At 44.5% G+C, this 24,394-nt stretch overlaps 1 long non-coding RNA gene across 1 annotated transcript in view; it reads right to left on the reverse strand.

The window, feature by feature from the left end:
- LOC118855810 overlaps positions 1-20,193 on the reverse strand; it is a 33,271-nt gene extending 13,078 nt beyond the window's left edge. Inside the window, exon 1 of the long non-coding RNA XR_005010814.1 lies at positions 19,487-20,193. This is a non-coding gene — a long non-coding RNA (uncharacterized LOC118855810). The remainder of the gene's footprint in view (positions 1-19,486) is intronic.
- Between the last annotated feature and the right edge of the window lie 4,201 nt (positions 20,194-24,394).

The raw sequence follows: 24,394 nt of genomic DNA on the forward strand, positions 1-24,394 counted from the left end.
TCCCCTCTCATCCCCCTTTCCCTTCCTTTCTTGTAGGGCAAGATAAATTTCTACGCCCCATTGCCTGTGTATCTTATTTTTTAGTTGCATGCAAAAACTTTTTTTTTGTTTTTGAACATCTGATTTTAAAACGTTGAGTTCCAAATTCTCTCCCCTCTTCCCTTCCCACCCACCCTCCCTAAGAAGTCGAGCAATTTAACCTAGGCCACATGTGTATCATTATGTATAACCCTTCCATAATACTCATGTTGTGAAAGACTAACTACATTTTGCTCCTTTCCAACCCATCCCGCTTTATTGAATTTTCTCCCTTGACCCTGTCCCCTTTCCAAAGTGTTTGTTTTTGATTACCTCCTCCCCCATCTGCCCTCCCCTCCATCATCCCCCCCCTTTTATTTTTTTTTCTTCCTCCCTCTTCTTTCCTGTGGGGTAAGATACACAACTGAGTATGTATGGTATTCCCTCCTCAGGCCAAATCTGATGAGAGCAAGGTTCACTCATTCCCCCCTCACCTGCCCTCTCCCCTCCTCCCACAGAACTGCTTCCTCTTGCCACCTTTGTGTGAGATAATCCACCCCATTCTATCTCTCCCCATCTCCCTCTCTCAGTATGGTGCTCTCTCATCCCTTAATTTCCTTTTATTTCTTTTAGATATCTCCCCTTCATCTTCAACTCACCCTGTGTCACACATATATATACACATAGATATATACATACATACACATTCACTTATATATATACATAAACATATATATATGCATATTCCCTTCAGCTACCCTAATACTGAGGTCTCATGAATCATACACATCATCTTTCCATGTAGGAATGTAAACAAAACAGTTCAACTTTAGTAAGTCCCTTGCAATTTCTGTTTCTTGATTACCTTTTCATGCTTCTCTTGATTCTTATGTTTGAAAGTCAAATTTTCTATTCAGCTCTGGTCTTTTCACTGAGAAAGCTTGAAAGTCCTCTATTTTGTTGAAAATCCATATTTTGCCTTGGAGCATGATACTCAGTTTTGCTGGGTAGGTGATTCGAGGTTTTAATCCTAGCTCCATTGACCTCCGGAATATCGCATTCCAAGCCCTTCGATCTCTTAATGTAGAAGCTGCCAGATCCTGGGTTATTCCGATTGGGTTTCCACAATACTCAAATTGTTTCTTTCTGGCTGCTTGCAGTATTTTCTCCTTGATCTGGGAGCTCTGGAATTTGGCAACAATATTCCTAGGAGATTTCTTTTTTGGATCTATTTGAGGAGGCGATCGATGGATTCTTTCAATTTCTATTTTGCCCCGTGGCTCTAGAATATCAGGGCAGTTCTCCTTGATAATTTCTTGAAAGATGATATCTAGGCTCTTTTTTTGATCATGGCTTTCAGGTAGTCCAATAACTTTTAAATTATCTCTCCTGGATCTATTTTCCAGGGCAGTGGTTTTTCCAAGGAGATATTTCACATTGTCTTCCAATTTTTCATTCCTTTGGTTCTGTTTTATAATATCCTGGTTTCTCATAAAGTCACTAGCTTCCACTTGCTCCAATCTAATTTTTAAAGTAGTATTTTCTTCAGTGGTCTTTTGGACCTCCTTTTCCATTTGGCTAATTCTGCCTTTCAAGGCATTCTTCTCCTCATTGGCTTTTTGGAGCTCTTTTGCCATTTGAGTTAATCTGTTTTTAAGGTGTTGTTTTCTTCAGTGTATTTTTCAGTATTTTTTTGGGTCTCCTTTAGCAAGTCATTGACTTGTTTTTCATGGTTTTCTCGCATCCTTCTCATTTCTCTTCCCAATTTTTCCTCTACTTCTCTAACTTGCTTTTCCAAATCCTTTTTGAGCTCTTCCATGGCCTGGGACCAGTTCATGTTTTTCTTGGAGGTTTCTGTTGTAGGCTCTTTGACTTTATTAATTTCTTCTGTCTGTATGTTTTGGTCTTCTTTGTCACCAAAGAAAGAATGCAGAGTCTGAGACTGAGTCTCGGTGCGTTTTCACTGCCTGGCCATAATCCCAGCCAACTAACTTGACCTTTGAGTTTTTCAGTGGGGTATGACTGCTTGTAGACTACAGAGTTCTATGTTCCATGTTTGGGGGGGAGGTGCCAGCTCTGCCACACCAGCACTGCTCCTTCCCCAAGGACCCCCAACCCGAACTGGGCTCAGATCTTCAGCAGGCTGTGCACCCCTGCTCTGATCCGCCACTTAATTCCTCCCACCAGGTGGGCCCGGAGCCGGAAGCAGCAGCAGCTGTAGCTGCCCCACCTCCGCTGCCCCCGGGGCTGGAAGCCGAACCTCCAACTCCTTGCACTCCCGCAGCTTTTCCCACTAACCTTCTCAGCAGTCTTTGGTGTTTGTGGGTTGAGAAGTCTCGTAACTGCTGCAGCTCACTGAATCAGGGCGCTAGGGCCCCCTCCGCCTGGCTTCTGGTCTGGATGGTCCAAGTCGCTCAGGCTGGGCTCTGCTCCACTCCATTCCCAGCTCCCAGTTCCGTGCGGGATAGACCTCACCCAGAGACCATCCAGGCTGTCCTGGGCTGGAGCCCTGCTTCCCTCTGCTATTCTGTGGGTTCTGCCGTTCTAGAATTGGTTCAGAGCCATTTTTTATAGGTTTTTGGAGGGGCTCGGTAGGGAGCTCAGGCTGGTCTCTGCTTTCCAGCCACCATCTTCCATTGTTATCTTTTTAAAATAGCACCACTTTGGTTATGAAAGGAGTTTCATTCCCAAAAGATTCATTAGTATAAGAGAAATGTGGATTATCAATCTCTAGCCCTCCATTAGTCAGACGGAGAGGAATGATAGGGCAATCAGGGGGGAAAATGGACTTCTTTGGTGCTGTTTCCAAGAAAACAAGGGGAAAAGGCCCTCCCAGCAACAGTCCCCACCCTATTTTTCTCAGGCAATTCTCTGGAAAAAATGGCAAGAAAGCAAAACCAAAAGAAGCCCAGCTAAGCAATTTTTTTAACTGAACTATAGCAATCAATCCAAGAGCGTTAGCATTCCTTAAGCCCCTACTGTGTGCTGAGCATTGTGCTAGGTGACAGGGTAAAGATACAATTGATGGAACACCCTTGCCTTTAAACTGCTTTCATTCTCATCCAGGAGACATGTGGTAAGGCTATATGTATGCACAGAATAAATAAAAATGTTAACACAAAATTGTTCAACATAAGAAAGTGGAGGAGAGCTCTACCATGGGAGGTGGGGTTGGCATCCCAAGGCCTTTGGTCTTCTCCAATCCTCTGCTCCCTGGCTGAGGGTTTCCAGATGTTTGTCTTGCCCAGGATCGTTCATAAGAAGATGGGATTCTAGAGGTAAAATCCCTTCACTTTACAGATGAAGAAACTTGGACTCAAGAAAGATGACACCCAAGGCCAAACAAAGACTAAGCCATCAAGTCAGGATGTGAACTCAGGTGCTCGAACTATAAGATCAGCACCTTTTCCAAGACACCAGGAAGCCTCAGTGTCAAAACAAACCAAAACAAAACCACAAACTATTCTGCAAGTTAAATCCCAGAATTGAATGCTGGAAGAGCCAGATCCAAAAGCAATAGGCTAATTACCAGCATCCCAGAAAATCACAGAGAGAAGAGGCCTCCGAGGCCATCAAGGCAGGCCAGACATTGACAGATGAGGGAGAGATGAGGCTCAGAGAGGACAAGGGACTTAGTGGGCATCACACTACCAGGAAGTAGCGGAGTTGGAATTCAAACCCATGTTTCTTGATTCCAAGTCCAATGGCTTGTTCCACTATTCTCTTTCTTCTCTTCCTTCTTTTGTTCCTTCCTTCCTTCTTTCCTTCTTTCTTTATCTTCTTTCCTTCCTTCTTTCTTTGTTTCTTTCCTTCCTCCCTTTCTTCTTCCCTTCCTTCTTGCCTCCTTCCCTTCCCCTCCCCCTACTTGTCTCTGTCTTTCATTTTCTGTAGCACTTAAAGATTCGCAAAACACTTTACACATGTTATCTCATTTTATCCTCACAACAACCCTGTCAGATATATGTTATTATGTCCATTTATAGATGAGGAAACTGAGTCTGAAAGAGGTGAAATGACTCCCACTAGTAAGGCAGGAATCAAATTCAGGCCTTCCTAACTTTATAGCTGGCTCTCTGTCCATGGTGCCACTTAGTCAGTGAGTATAGAAGACTCAATGTCTGAAAGAAGTTGTGGGTTCTCCCTCTTTGAGCAAGCTGCGTAAGGCTGTCTCCCAAGTAGCACTCAGTGCCTTCCCTCCTCCCCTTCTTTCCTCAGAATCCTTTTCTTCCTTCAAAACTCAATTCTTCTGATTCTCCTAAAGGGAGCCTTTCATGAGTGCCCTCCCCCCAAATTGTCCTTTATTTGGCCTTTGTCTTTATATGCCTAGAGCCCAGCACCTAGTAGGTGCTTAATATGTCTTTTTTTTAAAAATTTTTAAAATCAGATGGTTAAGAATGGATTAGGGGTAGCTAGGTGGCACAGTGAGTAGAGCACTGGCCCTGGAGTCAGGAGGACCTGAGTTCAAATCCAGCTTCAGACACTTATCACACTTACTGGCTGTGTGACCTTGAGCAAGTCACTTAACCCCAATTGCCTTGCTTTCCCCCCTCCAAAAAAAGACAAAGGAAGAAAAAAGAAAATAAAAGAATAGATTTCAGGTTAAGGGAGTCTGGGATCATCAGCTCTGAGGTCTAAAGCTGGAAGCGTCCCCAGAGGCCATCAAGCTCACTCCCTCATTTTATAATTAAGAAAACTGAAGCCTGAGATCACAGAAATAATAAACATCAGAGGTGAGATTTGAATCCAGGTCTTCTGACTTTGGAACCAGTATTCTTTCTGCTGTGCTTGGGGTGGAATTTGGCGTCTGATTTTATTTCATTTTTCTGGTCAATGTTGTTATCGACCATCTGGATTCAGTTAACTAACTCCACAGATCTGGCCTCTTGCGTCCGGTCCCCAAGAAGGGATACCATGGATATCCTTATTTCAGGCTAATGTCTCCCAGCATTTCTCTATGCTGTCACCTGGTTCAAGAGCAAAAGGAGGCAGGGGAAGGAAAAAACAAAGGCAGCTATCTGTGTGAAATCTTCCCAGCCACTAACAGTCCTCAAGTGGAGGGGCTAAGGGTAAAAATTCTCCTAATGGGAAATACACACAAGGACTTCTCACTCGACACCATTGCCTCATCAGATAGCAGAGAAGTGAGGTCCCTTAAGGAAATAATTTTTATAAGATTGTGGTTTATCACTAGCTGAGAATAAACTCTAGGATGGAATCTGACAATGGCCTGAATTTCTTTAAAACAGCTCTACATAAGCCAGAAATATCAATCTATTAAGGTCTGTTCCCAAGAGAAGGAACAGGAATATGTGCACCTCTCTCTCTCTCTCTCTCTCTCTCTCTCTCTCTCTCTCTCAATCTCTCTCTCCCTCCCTCCCTCCCTCATTTTATTTGGAGGGGAGGTAACTCAGGAAAGTGGCCTCCCCACCTTTGGTTGGGTAGGAGGACAGGCAGATTTCCCAAGTAAATTGAAGACACTTCTACAATGATGTATGAAATTCTCCAGTAGATTCCCAAGTCATTCACTTCACCAGGCCAGGCAACCATGGGAAACAGTTCTTGACCAAATTCAGGTGTGTTGTATTCAGCATAATGAATTCCCAACCAACACCAAACAGTAATTCAGGACCCAAATTGTAGTTGACTGTGATACCATAATAGCCTCTCCCTAGATGCACCACGTGTTCTTGCTGGCCTTATTTAGATGGGGCTGGGCTGTAAAAGTCAAATATTTTTATTTTGGATAACAAAAAAGTGCTCTTAGGTGACATAATCCACATCACTTCTGAAACCACAAAAGGGCTTAGATTGCCTGGCTGTGCAATATGTGAATGGTCTGATTGTTCCTGAGTCAGCCTTTCTTTTCATTCCTCTAAAATTCCATCAGTCTGATTTCCTGGGGCTGCCCTCGCACATGAACTATGGCTCTGAACTTGACTCTGTGTGTGTGTGTGTATTTGACATTTTGCAAACTTTGCTACCTTCAAACCAGCAGGTATTAGAATTTGGTCTGGTTCAATGAATGTTTAATTAATGATCTTTCTGTTCAGGGATCTAGGGCCAATATGGTCTTAGGCTTCATGAAGAGAGGGTTGGCTTCTAAAAACGGGACTGTGAGAGTCACAAGATAATAAGATCCCAGAGCAGGAAAGCACCCCAGAGACCATCTAGTTCAACCCTTCAATTTTACAGAGGAGGAATTGGGGCCCAGAGAGGGGAACTCTCTGGTCTACCTGAATGGCCCAAGGTTCCTCTGAGTCCTGCCCTGGTCAGGCCACATTTGGAGTACTATGATCAGACTTGGGCACAGGTCAGGAAGGCTATTGATAAGATGGTATCCAGGAAGACAGTGCCCAAGATGGGGAAGGGTCTAAAGAGAATCAAAGGAACTGGAGTTGTTTAGCCCTGAGAAAAAAAGTCCTAATGGGGGCCACAAGTAGGTGAAGGAGGATCAGGCAGAAGAGGGATTAGGTTCATTCTGCTTGGCCCCAGAGGGCAGAACAAGGAGACTTGGGAGGAAGATGCAAAAAAGACATTCAAACTAGCTTTGAGAAAAGCTCCCTACCAATGGAACTGAACAATCAGAGATAGGTGGAACCAGCTGCCACCAAAGGTAGTAGAGTGACTGTCCCTGTAAAGATCCAAGTTATAGGGACATTTTAAGGGGTGACTTGGACCAGATAATTATTGAGGTCTCCTCCACCACAAAGATTCCTGGAAGGTTAACCATAATTTAAAAAAAAAATCTGACTTCTCTGCCATTCAAGTATGAAAATCTTATACTAACATTAACAAATGTTCTATCTTGCCTTGAATGCAGCTTCAGTGAGTCCTAGTTAACAAGCATTCATTAAGCACTATACATGTATGTATATATGTATACATATATTTACTATACTTAGCATGTGTGTGTAGGTATGTCAGACACTGTGCTAAGCACCCAGTATACAAAAGAGCTCATATTCTAATAGTTGGGGGTGCAACATATGACCATCTGTGTGCTATGTACATTCAAGACAGATCCAGTGAAAATATGGGATAGGGGGGTCCAAAAAGATAAACAGCTCATTGGAGAGTGATGGGGCTATCGGTTAGGAATGAGGCAAGATCTATTGCTGAAAGCAAAATTTGAACTGAGGGAGAGCATTCTATCCATGAGGGACAGATGGCACAAAAACATGGAGTCCAGAGATGGAATGTTCTGAGTTAGAAACCAAAAGAGGTGAGATTAGCTGGATTGTATAATGGATGGAGGGGATTTGAGGTGAGTCAAGAAACATTTATTAAGCATTTGCCATGTGCCAGGCACTGTCAAAGAACTCACAATCTGGTGGAGGTGACAGCATGCGAACAACTCTGTACATACAAAATACCCCCAAAGGAAACTGGACATATTATCATAGGGGAAAAATGTCAGAAGGGGCTGGGTAAAGGGCTCTAAATTTGATCTAGAGTTGATCCTGAAGGTGCTAGGGAGCCACTGAAGTTTATTGAGAAGGAGATGGGGGACTAAGGAATGACATGGTCCCATCTGGCTTTAGGATCTTTGGCCACCGAGTGGAGGGTGGAGAGTGGAAGATGGACCAGAGATGGCAAAGACTTGGGATAGGGAGATGAGGCAGAAGGTTGCTGCAATCTCTCCAGTATGAGTGGCAGTGTGGGATGGGTGATTGCCCAAAATTATGGTCCTTCTTTCTACCTCCAGCCTTCAGGGAAGCTGCCTTCTGAGCTGGGCTAATGTTTGGGGCAGGGGTAGGGTGATGGAAGGGCAGTTACTAATTCTAGTATCCTGTGATTGAGAAAATGTGTGAATATCAGAAAGTCCTATTAATTCAATGATGTTTTTAAGTGAACTTGGAGTGTATTCATCCCAAGAGCATCAACAGGTTTTCAAAAATAGTAAGACAGACGTCATTCAGTCTGTGGAAGGCAAGCTGACCCACTCATGAATTCAAGGATCCTCTGTGAAAATTCTGTGGCTTCCCAGGGATCCAAGGGCCACTAGTTGGGAGCAACAGCCCAAAATATTTGAAAAGAAGAGCTAAGGGACCCTCAATAGTGGTTTTGTTTCCATTAAACTCAGTAAACACTTACTGAGTGCCTGCTATGCTCCAGGCAGGATTCTAAGTGTCACAGATAGAAAGAAAAAAACAAAACAGTCCTTACTTTCAATGGACTTATATTCTACAGGGATGAGCAAATAAAGAGTATAAAGCATATGCGAAGTCATGCAAAGTAGTTTTTTTAAGAAAAAAGCAAAAAAAATGCTTTATTAATGTATTTTATTTTTTACACTACATTTGCAGATCACTCTCACCTCCAGAAGTCTCATAACAAAGTAAAACAGTGAAGTAAAACTAATAAAACAGTGACCTCATGGGAGAGTGCAAGCAACATTTCCCATCTGTAGTACCCTCTCCCACTTCTTATTTTTTAGAAAGTTCACCAGAAATCTGCTTTCTCTGGCTCCAACTCCCCACTTCATGGCTGGGGGTGAGGGGGTGGGGCGGGGGGGGGTGGGGAGAAAAAAAACAAAAATGAATTTCTTGTTACAAATAGAGATAGTCACACAAAACAAAGGCTCCCAATGTTTGTACTGAAAAATATCTCTGTCTCATTCAGCACCCTAAATCCATCACCTCTCTGGACAAAGTCTTTTCCAGAATTCTGCCCTACCTCCAACAAAGGTTTAGTAAAGACTCTTTTACCCCTTCTTAATTGTTATTTAAAAAAAGACTCCCACTGGAAATAATGATAACTGAATGTGTATAATCCTTTGCGTATATTTCTCCTTTGATCTTTATATCAGTTCTGTTGGGTAAGTACTATGATGATTTTTATCCCATTTTAAAAGGAAGAAACTTGAGGTTGAGAGTTTAAATGACTTGCCCATGGTAGCCCGGCTAGGAAATGTACGAAGCTGGATTTAGGCACAGGTCTTCCTGACATTGGGTCCAGTTCTTTATCTGATGTGCCACACAGTCATCTTTCATACTGTTATATTGTCTCCCATCTCACTTGTAAACTCAGACACACACACACACACACACTCAGACACACACACACATATACACACACCCCACAGGACTGTCCAAGCAGAATTCACATTTATGATATAAGTAGAATAGGAGCTTGCTTGTCAAGGGCAGGGGCTGTATCACTTTTTCACTTCTATCACCAGCACCTGGCACAGTACTTGGCACATAGGAGGCACCTAAAGAAAATTGCTTGGTGTGTTATATCGAAGTGACAAGGTGATACAGACAGAATTAGCTGCACTGGGCTCACTGGATAAGGGGGGGTGGGGTGGTGCTTGGGGAAGGCAGCAGCTAAGGTAACTCCCTGAAATATACTAAACTCTTAAAGCCCAGAAGCCTCTCCAGTCAGAGCTGGAGGCACCCTTGGAGACCATGTAGTCCAAACGCCCCATTTTCAGATGAGGTGCCTGGGGTCAGAAGAGGACCACCACTAGATTCCATATGCAAGTTGAGAAACTCCATTAACTCAATAAGGGTTTGGAGCCTAGCATTCCAAGTCTCCTCCCAGCAGGGGCCATGGCATATGCCCCCCCTATCTCACCCACCAACAATGACTTCAAACTCATTTCAGGCTCAATAAACATATAACTGGAAACAGCTCCACCAAAAAGAGTTCTGGAAAAATGTTTGTTAACACCCCTCTCCCCATACTGTGTGTGCAGCAGTGCCCAAGAATAAGTGTTATCAAATGATAATATTGTGCCGATAGGGAGTCTTCTGCCAGGGTTTCGAGCTCTGCCAGAGGTTTTCATATGCCTTTGCTTTGGATTGCTTTTCTGCCAATTATTCCGTGAAGTGGGGGTCGGGTCTTCTCAGTTCCCCCACCTATGACTTAGGTTGATCTGCTCGGGAGGTCTCAACAAATGCACCTCCATCCCCTCATCTGAGCCAGAATAGTCTTTGGCAAAGGAGCATACATTCATTCCTTTGCTACCTGCCCCAGGTGGGTTCCAGTCCATATTTGTTGCCATGAGATAAGCAAAGTGTCTCAAAGACCTCCCACTCCCTCGTTCCCTCCCAATTAACCTAGGGCTTCGTAATATATAAACAAAAGTGTGGGGGTTCTTTTCATTCTCTTAATTAAAAATCTCCATGGTAAAATAAATAAATACTCTCTCTGGAGCAACATTAGGATAATAGAGCCGGGGCTCCTTCCCAGCATGATAGCAAGAGACTTGATGAGGTGATAGATGTGGATTATTTTCCCTGGTTCTGCCACCGACTTCCTGGGTGATCCTCATCAAACTGTCTCCCCCTTGCTTTCTTTTTCTCATCAGTAAAAATGTTTCAGGGATGCAAGATCAGCCAAAGAATGTCTGCAGAGTGCTTTGAACTCCTCCGAGATCAATGCTAAGTAAATACACAGCATTATTAATAAACCCCATCAGAGCCATAGAAAGTTTGAAATGTCCCTTTATGATAAATAGACTCTAACCTCTGCCAAGCACAAATTGAATGGGCAAAGACATCGTACAATTGGCTGAAACTTAATCCTAACTTGGCTTCTACACGCAAGCTTGACATGGTGGAGACAGGCATGAATGGAGAGCCCTGGAGAATATATGAAAGGTCTTTCCATTGGATGGGAGCTGCTCAGCTAACTTGACTGGGCTTCCTTCCTGTATTTTTCCCACTTTTTAAAATGTAAAATTAAGAAGCAAAGAAAAAACAGTAAGGAGAATACATTTTCTTACCATTATCCTAACAACACAAATTGGTTGGAGTATCACATTCCAAGCCAAAGTTGAGAAGCTGATTACAAATGATGGTAAGCAGCTAAGATTCCAGCTTTATGAACCCCCACACACAAAAGTATTTATAGAAATAATATGGAGAAATAATATCTAATTACTTCCATTAATCAGAGTACAAAATCTTAACATAGGAACACAAGCTCGTCATAGATACAGATTTGGGGGAGATTTTATAGGTTGAAGACTCATCTAGTTCTCTCATCTTACAGATGAGGAAACGGAGTAATGGAGAGTTTCTGTGACTTGCCCATGGTCTCTGACTCCAAAATGATCACTTTACAATCCCACTAAGTGTGGGTATTTAAAAGGCAACACTAAAAATTAATATTATCAGGGGCCCGATATTCCAAATATGCCTCTCTTTCACCTGTTTAGAGGGAAAAGGTGGCTTAGCACACTTAGAGTCAAAAAGACAAGAGTTTGAATTACATGTGTATATATTTATCAACATAGAAATTTATATGTGTATCTATGTCCCATATGTGTGTATGTATACATATATATATATAGGATTATGTATATGTATGTGTACACATACCTATGGATCTGTGATTTAATGGAAATCAGTGGCAAAACCAAGAGAAATAATCCTCATCTCTCATCTCATCAAGTCTCCAGTACGTCAGCACCTTCTCTGCAGTTTATAGTCTTAGGGACATGTGACATGATTTGCTAAGAGTCATCCAGCCAGGGTATCTAAGCTGAGACTTGAACCCAAGTGTTCCTGGAACCAAGGCAGGCTGTCAATCCCGCTACCTCTTCTATCACTCTGTTTACCTCGGTATCTGTCTTTGTCCTTCTCTTCCTTTCTTTGTCTCTTGTTTCTCTTTGCCTTTTTCTTTCCTCTTTGCTCTAATCTCTGTCCTCCGTAATTGTGTGCATGTGTATGTATACATTCACACATATGTATAGACATTTTTTGAGTTTTTAACAGAAGCAATCTTGATGACTCAGGAGCAGGCCCCCTTGGTTATGTGATAAATCACAGAATGTCCGAGTTGGAAGAGATCTCAGAGCCAGCTACTCCCAAGAGTACTCCCATGCATACCTGAATGAGAATGCCCTCTAAATATTTCCAACAGGTGGCCATCTAGACCTCAGGGAGGAAGAATCCACTCTCTTCCTCCCTTGCCAGCTTGGTCAAAATATCCTAGGCTGGACAACCCCAGACCTTTTCTAGCCCCTTTCCATGCTAAACAAGTTGTCATGCCCTGGAAAGAGCACTGTATTTTGAATCCAAAGGCCAGGGTTTAAACCCAAGCTTTGCCCTTTCCCACTGAGGTCGCCTTGGGCACAGGCTATTCCTTCTCAGCTCTGCAAAATGAGAGGGGTTGGACTAGCTGATCCCCAAAGTCTCTTCCAGCCCTAAAACGTAATGATCCTAAGTCTCTGCCGAACAATAGGGATTTATACTCAAATACTCCCAGAGCAGTACGTTGGAGGGGCAGGGAACCGAGAAGGCAAGAGTGAACAACAGGCACTCATTCTGGCTGATCTCTGAAAAGTGATGCTCCAGACCCACTCCTCTACTCGTTCTTGTCTTCTTCCTCCCACCCCTCACCCCCAACCTGGCCAAAGGTAAAAGCAAGAAAGGTGAGCTGCCCAGGTGTTGCCTGACATCTTTGACAGCCTGCCTCAGCCCTCCTCTGTCCCAGTTCAAATTCTGACATGAATCCTAATTCTTATATAAGTCCTCATGGAACACATTTCTGGAGAAGTTTGCTCAATGATTAAATTCTTATAGGATGAACTGCCAAGAGATAGCTTCTGAAGGAGAGACCCCCGGGGATGAACTGAGCTGAAAAATTCTGGGGCTGGTTGGAGAAGAGGAAAAGAGAAGGGTGAAATAGATCCCAAAGCTGAAGCCTTCTTTGATAGGTTGGGGAGGGGCCACTGTGCTGTCTCTGGGATGTACTTTGAGGAAAACGGAATACTGGCTGACTTTCCTCTTGTATTAGGAGGGCAGAGTTTATAATTTCAAAGAGGATCATATATATGTCTGAAAGGTTCGGAACCGCCGGATATAAGAAACTCTCAAAGTAGGAGGCAGAAGAATCAAAGCATATATTTAGGCTCCACAGTAACCAACCCATGAACCAGCATCCCCATTTTGACATATTGATCAAAAGCTTCCAGGCCCAATAAGTACGCCTTACAAGAGTAACCAGGAGGCTACAGAGAAGCATGATGGTGTAAAACAAAATCATGCTTCCCCCTCTATGGTAAAAAGATTACCCACTGGCTTCAAGTCCTTGTTCAGCTTCCTCCCGTAGGTCAGCTCTGCTACCGGCAGCTCCTGCTTCAGCTGTGGCTGTGGCTGTGGCTGTGGCTGTAGCAGCCTCTGGCTCCAACGGAAGCTGTTTTTAACCATCCAGCTTCTGCGGGGGGGGGGGGGGGGGGGGGGGGGGGGGGGGGGGGGGGGGGGGTGTAAGGTACGCCGGGGAAAGCACAGGTTCTTTCGATCTGCTTAAGCAAGGTGAAGGGGTTGACCAGGAAAGCACAGGTTCTTTCAATCAGCTTAAGCAAGGGAAGCAAGGTGAAGGGGCCTGACAAGCTTACTCCAATCCAACATACAAACAGCATTCAGTTCAGGGGGAAAAGCCAAACTAGTCAAGGGCACTTGTTGACTAAGTGCTAAGGAGCCCATTTTTGGTTACCAACATACCTCTCTAACTCTAAAATGGAAAAATGGACACCTGCCCACACAGCCTTCGGGGAAATGTTGGCATGACAGAGAAAGGGAGCTGTTTTCCAGAGGTGGGATTCAGATAGCATTCTGGCCACTAGAATTCCTTGGCCCCAAGAGCGAGGAGTGTGATCAGTCCTGTTCAGTTTTCTCTGTGGTCTTTGAGGTGATGTTGCTGCATGGCTTTGAGAAAATCTGTTCTTCCAGAATTTAGGGACAAAACATCCTTGCTGTGGAATTCCTCCTGTGTGACTAGGGTTGACCCTGGTACTAGTTGGTGCAATGGATAGAGTACCAGGCCTGGAGTCAGGAAAACTCCTTTTCCTGAGTTCAAATCCAGCCTCAGACACATACCAGCTGTGTGATCCTGGGCAAGTCACTCAACCCTGTTTCACTCAGCTTCCTCATCTATAAAATGAGATAGAGAAGAAAATGGCAAACCCCTCCAGAATCTCTGCCAAGAAAATCCCGAATGGCATCACGAAGAGATGGATATGACTGAAACAACTAACCAACAACAACTTCAAGGTCTATGTCAACAGGGACATCCTACGCTAACCTGGAGAGGAGAACATCCTAGATCTAGTACTGGGAGGGCCATACACGAACAGGGCCAGACCAGAGCAAGCAGAACCAAAGAGGTTAGATGCCTGGACTAAGGTCACATGGGTAGGGAGTTTATAGGATGCTAGAGTTAGATGCAGAAGGATCCTTAAAGGCTATCTAATCCAACCCCTTCATTTTACAAAAGAGGAAACTGAGGCTCACAGAGATGAAGTAACCTGCCCAAGCAGAGCTACAGAATATCAATTAAGGACTGGAAGGACCTGGAGATGACCTAGTTCAATCCCCTCATTTTACAATCAGGGAAACTGAGGCTCAGGGAGATTGACTGACTTACCTCAACTGGCAGATCATGAGTGACAGGGGCGATATTTGAACCCAGCTCTTTTAGGTCAATGAGAACCTAACTGAGCAATGAGATTTGTTTTTTCCTTTTTGGTCCAAGGACAAGCCTAGCAAGATAAGAAGGGACATGTCACCAGGCTGACCAAAGGGAGATCCATTTTTTTACCATGGTACCTCCCTGGGACCATCTACCCAAATGCAGAGCTTGGGACCTCAGTCACGCAGGACAAGAAGAAGGACACCATCATTGGTCCTTAAAAGACTGAAGTGATCACCAGACTGCAGCTTGACTGAGAAATCAATGAAGTGGAAATCCCTTAAGACCTAGGGGCAGAGAGGCTCTGTGTGGAAAGCAGGGCCTTCTGAGGTCTGAATGTGGGGACATAATGTAACCTTTCAGGGGCTTGCTTACAGGACCTGGGTTGACTTTTTCTCGTGGAGCATCTGTGGAGACTAAGACATCAAAATGATGTTGTTATCCTTAGGGGGCATAAAGGGTCAATTTGCTTGAACAGTGGGTGAGGGAAGGAAGAGTTTTAAAGGTAAATTGTTGCCCAAGCATATTTTGGTTCCTTGTCTCATGGTGGGCCAGAGGTCTTTACAAGAGCAGCCCCAATTCTTAACTTAACTCTGCTACTGGGGAGAACATTTCACAAGTGGTGCCAGTGAAGCATAGTTTCAGAGCAGATACCTCATTATCTGCTTTTCCAAATCACTGCTCAGAAAGGTCAGACTCCTCATCTCAAGGCACAAGAATTTCAAGCTTGGCTCCCGACTTTGAGAAATGTCAAGAAGGGAGCAAAGGAATGTTTCCCCTCCTCCTCGATTTAGGTCAGGGCATTGAAGCATGAATCAAGGCTGGAAACAAGAAGACAGCAGCCAAAACTAGGGGAGCCCTGTGGTGTGTGTGGAGGGGAGGAAGGGCAAACATTGGACCACCCAACGTTCTCACTGCCCTCCCTCCAGGACATTCCATCTCTCACTCTTCGCCTTTGTACAAGTGATTCCCTGCATTTGGAATGCTCTCTCCTGTCTCATTCAAGCGCCATCTTTGTGAGGCCATTCTTGAGCTCCCCCTCCTGTCCCCCTACCCTTTTAGTGCCCAAAATGACTTTGTTTTACTTTGTATATATTGTATATTTATTTATTTATTTGCGTCCCTGTTAGCGCACTCAAGCACAAGGTAGTTGGAGCTTCGTAACTGCTTGTTAATGATAACCGCCCCCAATTCTATGGGCCTACAAAGCACCTTCCTCATGGGGGGAGAGTGTAAATGTTATTATGTCCATTTCAGAAGAGGAATAGACTGAGGCATGGAGCACTTAACCACTGCCCAAGGTTCCCCAGCTGATCAATGGCTGAGCTGGGAGGTGAACCTCCTTGTCCTGACTGAATCTGGTGAATCCAGAGTTCTTCTTAGCCCAGAAACAACTCTCTAATGGGAGCCTGCAGTGGGAGGCTAGGAATGCAGCTGGCTGGCTGCCACGCCTTATCTGCACCTAGCCCTTGGCTCAGCTGCCTCCTGGCCTATAGGATGGGAATGGATACGAAAAGAAAACAGAGGGACAAAGGGGCAGGAGCTGAGATGAGAATCGCTGCAGTCAACATGGCCCAGGCAGCTGAGGGACAAATGAACAAGCAAGGAGGCACTAGGGAAGGGGGGACCACTGAGAAGGGTGTGCACCAACTCACCCTCACCCTCGCTCACTTACTGGACACACAAACACAACTCACACACTCATAAACAAGCAAACTTTATAGACACACAGACATACACACTCACATACATGTACAGACTCATACACACTTTTACATATACACACATACACACTCACGCTCACACCCATATACACTCATATGTACTCATAGACATATGCACACTCTGACACCCTTATAGAAACTCACACACTGACTTGCACACTTGGAAACACATATACACACTCACACTCATGAACACACACATGCACTCGCATACTTATACACACACATATACACATTTATACATACTTATTCACACACATACATAGACTCACATACACTGACACACACCAACCCCTAGTGAAGGCACTGGGCTGAGGCAAGGAGGGGGGAATTCCAGGCTGAGGGGGAGGAAGGAAGGCTCTGGAAGGCCTTTCCCCAGGTAGCTCCAGAGCATTTTGTGGTAAAATGGTTGCCTTGTTCAGGAGCACCTGGCCTCTTGTTCCTCCCTGGAGTCTAGAGCAGAGACTTGCTCTTCAGTAGAGAATGGAAATGTGTCTTTTGCCTCAGATTGCAGCTTCTATCTCTGAAACCAAGAATTCTGTGCTAGTAAAGTTCTTTTAAAATCTAATTCATTTAAACAAATGTTCTCTAAGGACATTATCCCTATTCAAGGCTTTGTGCCAATCTCACTCTCAGAGTACACACACACACACACACACACACACACACACACACAATTCCTGGCCTCAGGAAGCTTACAGTATAATTAGGTGGAGAGGGAGGGCTGAGAATCATGGCCTCAGAGATTAAAGTTTGGAAGGATGTTAGACTATCAATCTGGAGCAGTAGCAAAGTGCTGACCTTGGAGTCCCAGGACCTAAATTGGAATCTTGTTTCTGTCCCTTATGACCTGTGTGACTGTAGGCTGGTCAAACTCCTCTCTCTGGGTCTCAGTTTCCTTATCTGTGAAATGAGAGGCTTTGAACTCTACAGCCTCTAATTTGGTCCTGGTCCAATTCTCCCACTTTCCAGATGGAGAAACCAAAGCTCAGAGAGTATAAAATGACTCTTTGTGGAGAGGGTATCAGAGCCCTCAATAGAAATGGGAAACTCGGGTGGAGGGTGAGTTTTAAGAGGGGAAGCTGATGATGAATTCAAGTAGATATAGAGATAAAGCACTGACTAAGTTATTACCATGTGCCAGGTACTAAGCATTGGGCATACAGAGACAACCAATCAATACAGTCCCTGTCCTCAATAGCTTACATTCCGATGCAGGAAAAAGGAAAGAGAGAGGGATTGAAGGGAGGGAGCAAGACTGTTGTCAGGGGATGGGCCAAGATCGAGGAACAGAGCTGAGAGGGACACATGTCCTGGGGGCCTCTTGGGTGAGTGGGGGGCTCTGGGCCAAGGACTCACCAGCCAGGAGAGAGAGAGCAGTGGGAGAGAGGTGATTCCAAAGTGAGAAGTCTAGAGAGTGAGGAGGAGTTTCATTTTGAACCCAGTGAGTAGGGGGCATTGAGGTAGAGGTCCGTTACTGGCCTTTGGGAACCAGCGAGTGGAATTCAGGGAAGAGATTGGGACTGAGTACAAAGATTTAGGAGCAATCTGCAGAGAGATGGTCATTGAAACCAAGAGAGAAGATGAGATTACCAAAGGAGAGATTGGGCCACAGGACATATGGCTCTGTAAAGGTCACAATGAATCCAACAGCCAACAAAGACTGAGAAGGAGATATCAGATGGGTAGTCAGACAACCAGGTTAGAAAAGCGTCATGAAATCCAAGTGGGGGGGAGTAGCCAGGAGGAGGTGGACAGGCCTAATATTGCCAAGGGGTCAATGTGCCTGATAATTCCATATTTATTTACTGGATTATAAAATGAACTTTCCACATCTGGAGAATTCTTTCCTCTTCCTTTGGCAGCAGCCTCACTAAAAACTCCTCTGGCAGTTTATTCTACACATCACCAACCCTTAGTAACCAGGGGTTTGTTTTTAGAAGGCGGAGTTTATAATGATAATATTTCTTATCGCAGAACAGAAAGTAAACAGAAGGGTGACTAAGGATTAGAAGGAAAATATTTCCAATTTGCCCTCAAAGCCTTCAACTTTGGTTTTCCAAGTGGAAAGTCAGTCAGTCAACAAGAATCTAAAATACGAAAACCAACCAAAAGGCTGCCTGTGCCCTCAAGGAGCTCACATTCTAACAGAAGAAAACACTAAATCAAAGGAAGGTGAAAGGGGAGTAGGAGGAAAATACCCAGAAGTCCAGAGGGGCTCAGCCAATATAAAATAGACTTGATGATTTGACTCTCCTCCCTCCCTCTTCCCATTTAAAAGGGTCCTCCACTTCATCAAGCAAAGATTTCTCACTCCCCCTCCCAAAGAACTGAACACCTTGGATTTATCATTTGTTTATTTCTCTCCAGACTATGTTTTCAAGGAAGTGGCTGAGTGGGGTAGTGAAAAGACAGCTCCCTTCAAAGCCAGAAAGAGCTGAGTTCAAGTCTCACATCTGACCTAGGTAGCACACCTCAACCCCTCAGGACTTCTGGGTATTTTTCCCCTACACCCTTTTCACCTTTCTTTGACAGACTTCACCTCTCTGGGTCCCAGGCAGTTCACTCCAATCACAGAGAAATTGCCAGTCTTCACTGGTGGAGGGAAGTTTCCTCAGTGGAAGTTCCCTCTGCCGATGGAATCAGAAATCTAATAGTGGTAGTCATAGCAGCAGCAGTAGTAACTCATGTTTTCTGCATCACTTAGGTTTGTTGAGCATCTTCTTTGCTTCCTCTTAGTGTATCACACAAAAACCCTGGGAAGTCCATACATTTGTGTAGTATTATCCCCACTTCACAGATTAGGACACTGAGGCTCCAAGAATTCAGAAGAACTTGCTCAGAGTTCAGAAGCAGGACTCAAACCCTGGCCTTCCTCACCCCAAGTCTGTAACTCTAGCTGCAATGCCAGGCTTCTTCTAGTACAGTGAACTCCAGTGAGGAAGCTCCCTCCACCAATGAAGGGCAGCACCTTCTCTGCAGCTTCTCAGCTTAGAAGGTGGCCTGAGAGCATTGATGACTGGCTCAGGGTCACACAATTAGATGACAGGGACAGGCCTTGAATGTGTCTTCTTGACCCAGGGACCACCTCTCTGTCCTGTGCCATACAATTCCCCACCAGCTAACATGCCAGAAAATCAGAATGTTTCTGCACCTCCTGGTCTTAGAGCGTTATCTGGAATTCCAAGGGGCTAAATGAGCTGTGCAGGGTCTCACAACTAGGATGTGACAGTGGCCAACCCTGAACCCAGGATCCTCCTCTCTCACAGCTCTGCCCTGTTCTCCCCACTCACAAGGTTACCACCCAGTCGAGTGCTCACCTCTCCTTTGGATCACATCTAGAGCCTCCAAGGTAGCTTCTCTGCCTCCAGGTTCTCCCTGACTCTGCTTCCCTGGACATTGTCTTTCCTACCTTCAGATCTTTGAGGCAGCCATTTCTTCCCCCACCCAAGCCAGGCATTCCTCCCCCTGGTCTGTGTCAGGCCCAGAGCCCTGCCTTCCCCTGTAATTGCACAAACAGGCAGAGATGCTCCAAGCAGAGGTCTGGGAACTCCATCAAGGCAGGCTGAACCAGAGCCTGCGCAATGTTCCGGGCAGCCTTTCATTCCAGCTCAGGGAGGCTGCCTCCACAAAGCCTGGGCGGGGCAGCCCCATCCATCAGAGGGGTGTAGCAGCTGTCCAGTGACCACCTATCTCATTGTCTGGGAATGCAGCAGGCCCTTTCTGCCCCATCACTGGCATGCTCCAGGCTGAGCTCAGTGGCCTTGGTATCAGTGACAACAGCTGGGGCTTTGGCTAGGCTGGCCTCCTGATTTCTGGCTCTGCTGGAACCAGGAGGAAGACGTGTGGCTTGATCTTGGTAGGCAGGATCCACCTCTAGGAAGAGAGGAAATGTAGAAGGAAGACACTTTTGTCAACTTTCACCTACTACTGTTCACTGAAATATTGTTTGGAGTGGGGACCTGACCTGTGCTTTCGTCAATGTGCAATCTAAACAGCGCAGATGGACAACTTGGTCAGGAATCAAAAACAAGCACCTACTGGATGCCACACAGTAGGAAAGCAGACTGTAGCAAACAGAAGAGTCAGAAAAACCTGGGTTCAAATCCTGTCTCTGAGATACACCACCTGGGTGACTCTGGGACCTCATTGCTGCACAAAGAGAAATATATAATCCCAGGGAGGAGAATATCTGGGAACTTACTTTGTACCAAGGCCTTGCTACTCATCTACAGAATATACTGGACATCAGGATGTCCAACCTGTGGCTTTTCAAGCTCAGTCCAATGCAAGCTGACTCTGTCTTGGGCTTTGAAGTACTTCTAACAAGGGGAGAACCAGTTGGATACTAGGACCAAGCCATGCCCTCCAGCTCAGATCACACATGACTAGTTCTCCCACTCCCTGTGGGTTATTCAACTGTCTTCACCCCCTTTTACCGGGAACCATTTCACTTCTGAAAGGCCTTAAGAGTTCATGAGCTGACAGGGAAGGTGTCAAATCACACGTAGCACGGATGAGGCTGAAAAAGCCACTGATGACTGACAAATTGTCAAAGGAAATGAACAGTTTTCAAAGAAAGAATCCAAGCTATCAACAGCCATATGAAAAATGCTAAAATAGCTAACAATCAGAGAAAAAGCAAATGAAAGCGATTCCATCAGATTAGCCAAATTGACCAAAAAAGGAAAATTACAAATATCAGAGGCACTGAAGGGGGAGAGGTAAACAGGTACACTGATACACCATTGGAGGGGCTGTAAACTGGGTCAGCCATTCTGGAAAGCACTTTGGGATTCTGACCTCAAAGCCACCAAATTATGAACACCCTTACACCCAGTGATACCACTTCTGGTCCTCAATGAGATCAGAGAAATACGAAAAGGATTTATATGTATAAATATCTATAGCAGCTCCTTTTGTATTGGCAGAGAACTGGAAATGAAGGGGGTGACCAGCTACTGGAGAATAACTAAACACATTGTGATATATTAATGTAATGTGATATTACTGTGCCCTAAGAAAGGAGGAAAGTGAGAATTTCAAAGAAACTTGGGAAGACTTGTTGCATTGATTCAGAGTGAAGTGAGCAGAATCCAGAGAACAATTTGTACAATGCAAACAACTTTGACCTAGATGGATGTATGGAATTAACACTCCTGGCTTGTACCTGTCTGTTCTAACAGACACATCCTTGTTGAGTGTGGTCGATGAGCACTATGATTGACCAGATCAGCCTACAGAAGTGACAAACTGGGTTCCACATAGAGCGAGCCAGTTATGGTTATTTAATAAGATGTGTGTCATGGTTTGGGACGTATGGAAAAACAAATATTAGTGTCAAACATAATTGTTCCAGCAACAAAATGGCTGGCATTGACCAGTGTTGCTGGGTAAATAGGCAAATGTCCACCCAAATGGGGGGGAGGATTGAAAACGAACGGAAAGTACTTCTCAGAATCCATGAGGCAAGTGGAAAAGTAGAAAAAACAACCAAAAACAAGTTAGGTTGCTGCATCCAACTTGGCTCGAGGGAACATGAGCCACGTGCCTCGGTCGTTAGGGCTGAGGTTTGGGCAAGTCTTCAAATTTTTCCCCAGGAGGCTCTCAAAACTCCTCTTCATTCCAGTACAAGATGCTTATTCAGTTTTTTATTGCCCTCCAGTCTGGAGGGAGTAGGAAAGTCCATCAGATCCCTGCCCAAGCTCCTTTCCACATATGTGTTGAGGTTTCTGTTCTTTGTTTACACTGGTTGTTCCTGTACGGCAACAACATTGACCTGTCAGTCATTTACCCTCCTCCTACAATGAGTATTTGGCTCATGGAAAAGACATGAGGGAGAGCCAGCTCTTTAACAGATAGGATATCGAATCCAGTAAAGGAACTTGGAGTATGTGGCTAGGAGAAGAGAAGACCTCATGGGGTGGAAAGGGTTGACCTCAGAAATTTGAAAAGAATTCAAGTAGAAAAGCAACTCCACTTCTGCTTGGCCCCAGAGGGTCCAACAAGGATAAATAGATAGAAAGTGAAAGATGTGCAGAAAAAGTTCAGGTGTGCTTTGGTAGAGGATGTTCTACAGCAAGAGCTCCCTACACCAATGAAATGGCTGGTACCAAAAAGGGGGAGGGGGACTACACAATAGAATATACATTTATTCACCTATAAAATGAAAAGGTTGGGCTGGATGACCTCTGAGGTTCCTTCCAGCTCTAGAGTCATGATCCCATGATCCTCCATGCCTAATGAAGGTATGGGCATGGCATCTAGGAGAATCCATGTGAAAGAGAGATGGATTGGGATTCAGAAGATCTGGGTTTGGATTCAGGCTCTACTACTTACAAGCTATGACTGTGAACAAGGATCTTCACATCTTGGGGATTGAGTCTCCTCGTCTCTAATATGTGGACTTTGGACCAGATGACCTGGAAGGACCCTTTCAACTCTCATTACTGTAGGTTCAATTCAATCAAAATTGATTAAGCACTTTCTGTGGAGCAAGAGCTGTGCTAAGTACTGGGAATACAAGGACAGAAAGGTAAAATAGTTCCTCCCCTCAAGAAGCTTGTGTTCTACAGAGGGCAGAGGGGGTGCATGTGTGTATGCATATATATATGAGTGTATGTATATATGCAGATATATATATGTACATGTACACACGTAGCTACATAGATATACAGATTTACTCATCCACAGGTGTATATAAAATGATACAAAGGAATTTCAAGGGGAGGAGAGGGCTGGTGCCTCAGGGGTATTAAGAAAATCATTGTAGACCATTTGGCAACAGATCTGGGTTCTACAAGAAGCCAGTAACTGCCCCTCCTTGGTGAAATCCTCCCCTCGGACCCATCTAGCTATTTAATTCAGGTTGTGAACCTTAGAATATTAGTAAACATCCCAGTATTTATAGGGCATGTTGCTTCCATGGTATCATGAATTTGAACACAACTCTGTGAGATAATCAGCACCAACATTCCTATCCCATTGTACAAATGAGGAAACTGAGACTCATTGAGGGGAAGGGCTTTTCCAGAGTCACCCATCTAGTAAACACCAGGGGTGGAATTTAAATCCAAGTCTTCCTGATTCCAAGACCAACACCTCTTCCACCAGGCCAGACTGCCTCCTGATTCAGATAAGGACTTCTATCTAACCTCAGCGAAGATTCCAGGATTTTGACAGCCCTTAGTCATAGCAGCATCCACAATAGTAAAAGCAAACAGAACAGGGAAAATAAAATGGAAAACCAATGCTGTCCTAGAGATGGGTGGAGTGGGTGGAGGTTTGGTGGCATCATAAATGCTTGTGGATTGCCATGTGGCTATAGCCCTAGCATGCAACCCAACTGATGACCTTGACAAAATGTTCTAACCACTTGCTGGTGAAAGTTTCCTATGATTTTAACTGGCAGGAAAGAGGAGTCCATAACCAAAGCTGAGAGTTTCTATGGATAAAAATTGGAACACAGGATTGGTTTTTACTTTTTTTAATCATTCAAAGAGATGCCTGCATGCAATGAAATCAGGTTTATTTTTTTTCTTCCCTCTCTTAAAGTACAACCATTCCATCCTTTCGACTTCCTAATGTGGCCAGCTTTTGTGGTTTGGGGTGGAGAAACATTAGGAAAGGACTCAATCTGAATCTCAAAACATCTGAATTTTGTTTTGAGCTCATTCAAAATTCTACATTTACAAAAAGGGGAATATGGCACCAGCACCTTCTACTGCTCATTAAAGTCCCTTTCTCTCAGTCAGAATGTGAGACAGGGCCACAAGTGTCCTATCATGCTCAACTCAAAGCAGTCCCATCCCAAGTTGCTAAAATTTCCTTCAGCCGTATTTTTCATTTGTAAGCAGGAGGCCGATATGACCTTTTCTTCAAAGACACACACATCTATTTTCAAGCTCAGTCCAATGCAAGCTGACTCTGTCTTGGGCTTTGAAGCACTTCTGCTCATTTTCCACAAAGGTCCCCACTGGAAGCACTCCACAAGTTGGGGCAGGAAGGTGCTGAGTAACTAAAATTTTTTTGGCATCCTGTGTTCCTAATCCCTTCCTTAAGGGATCCTAAGAGGAAGCCTGCTTCTCCCCCCAATGGCCAGAGAAATGCAAAGACATGAAACCAAAACCTACAGCAGAGAAATATTCTTGGCCACAGAAAAGTGCAGAAATTGAGCCCCACAGAGAATCTATAGTTAGTGAATGTAAACAAATAACCACAGCTGAGAA

This window comes from Trichosurus vulpecula, chromosome 7 (assembly GCF_011100635.1).
Source record: "Trichosurus vulpecula isolate mTriVul1 chromosome 7, mTriVul1.pri, whole genome shotgun sequence".
Taxonomy (NCBI): domain Eukaryota; kingdom Metazoa; phylum Chordata; class Mammalia; order Diprotodontia; family Phalangeridae; genus Trichosurus; species Trichosurus vulpecula.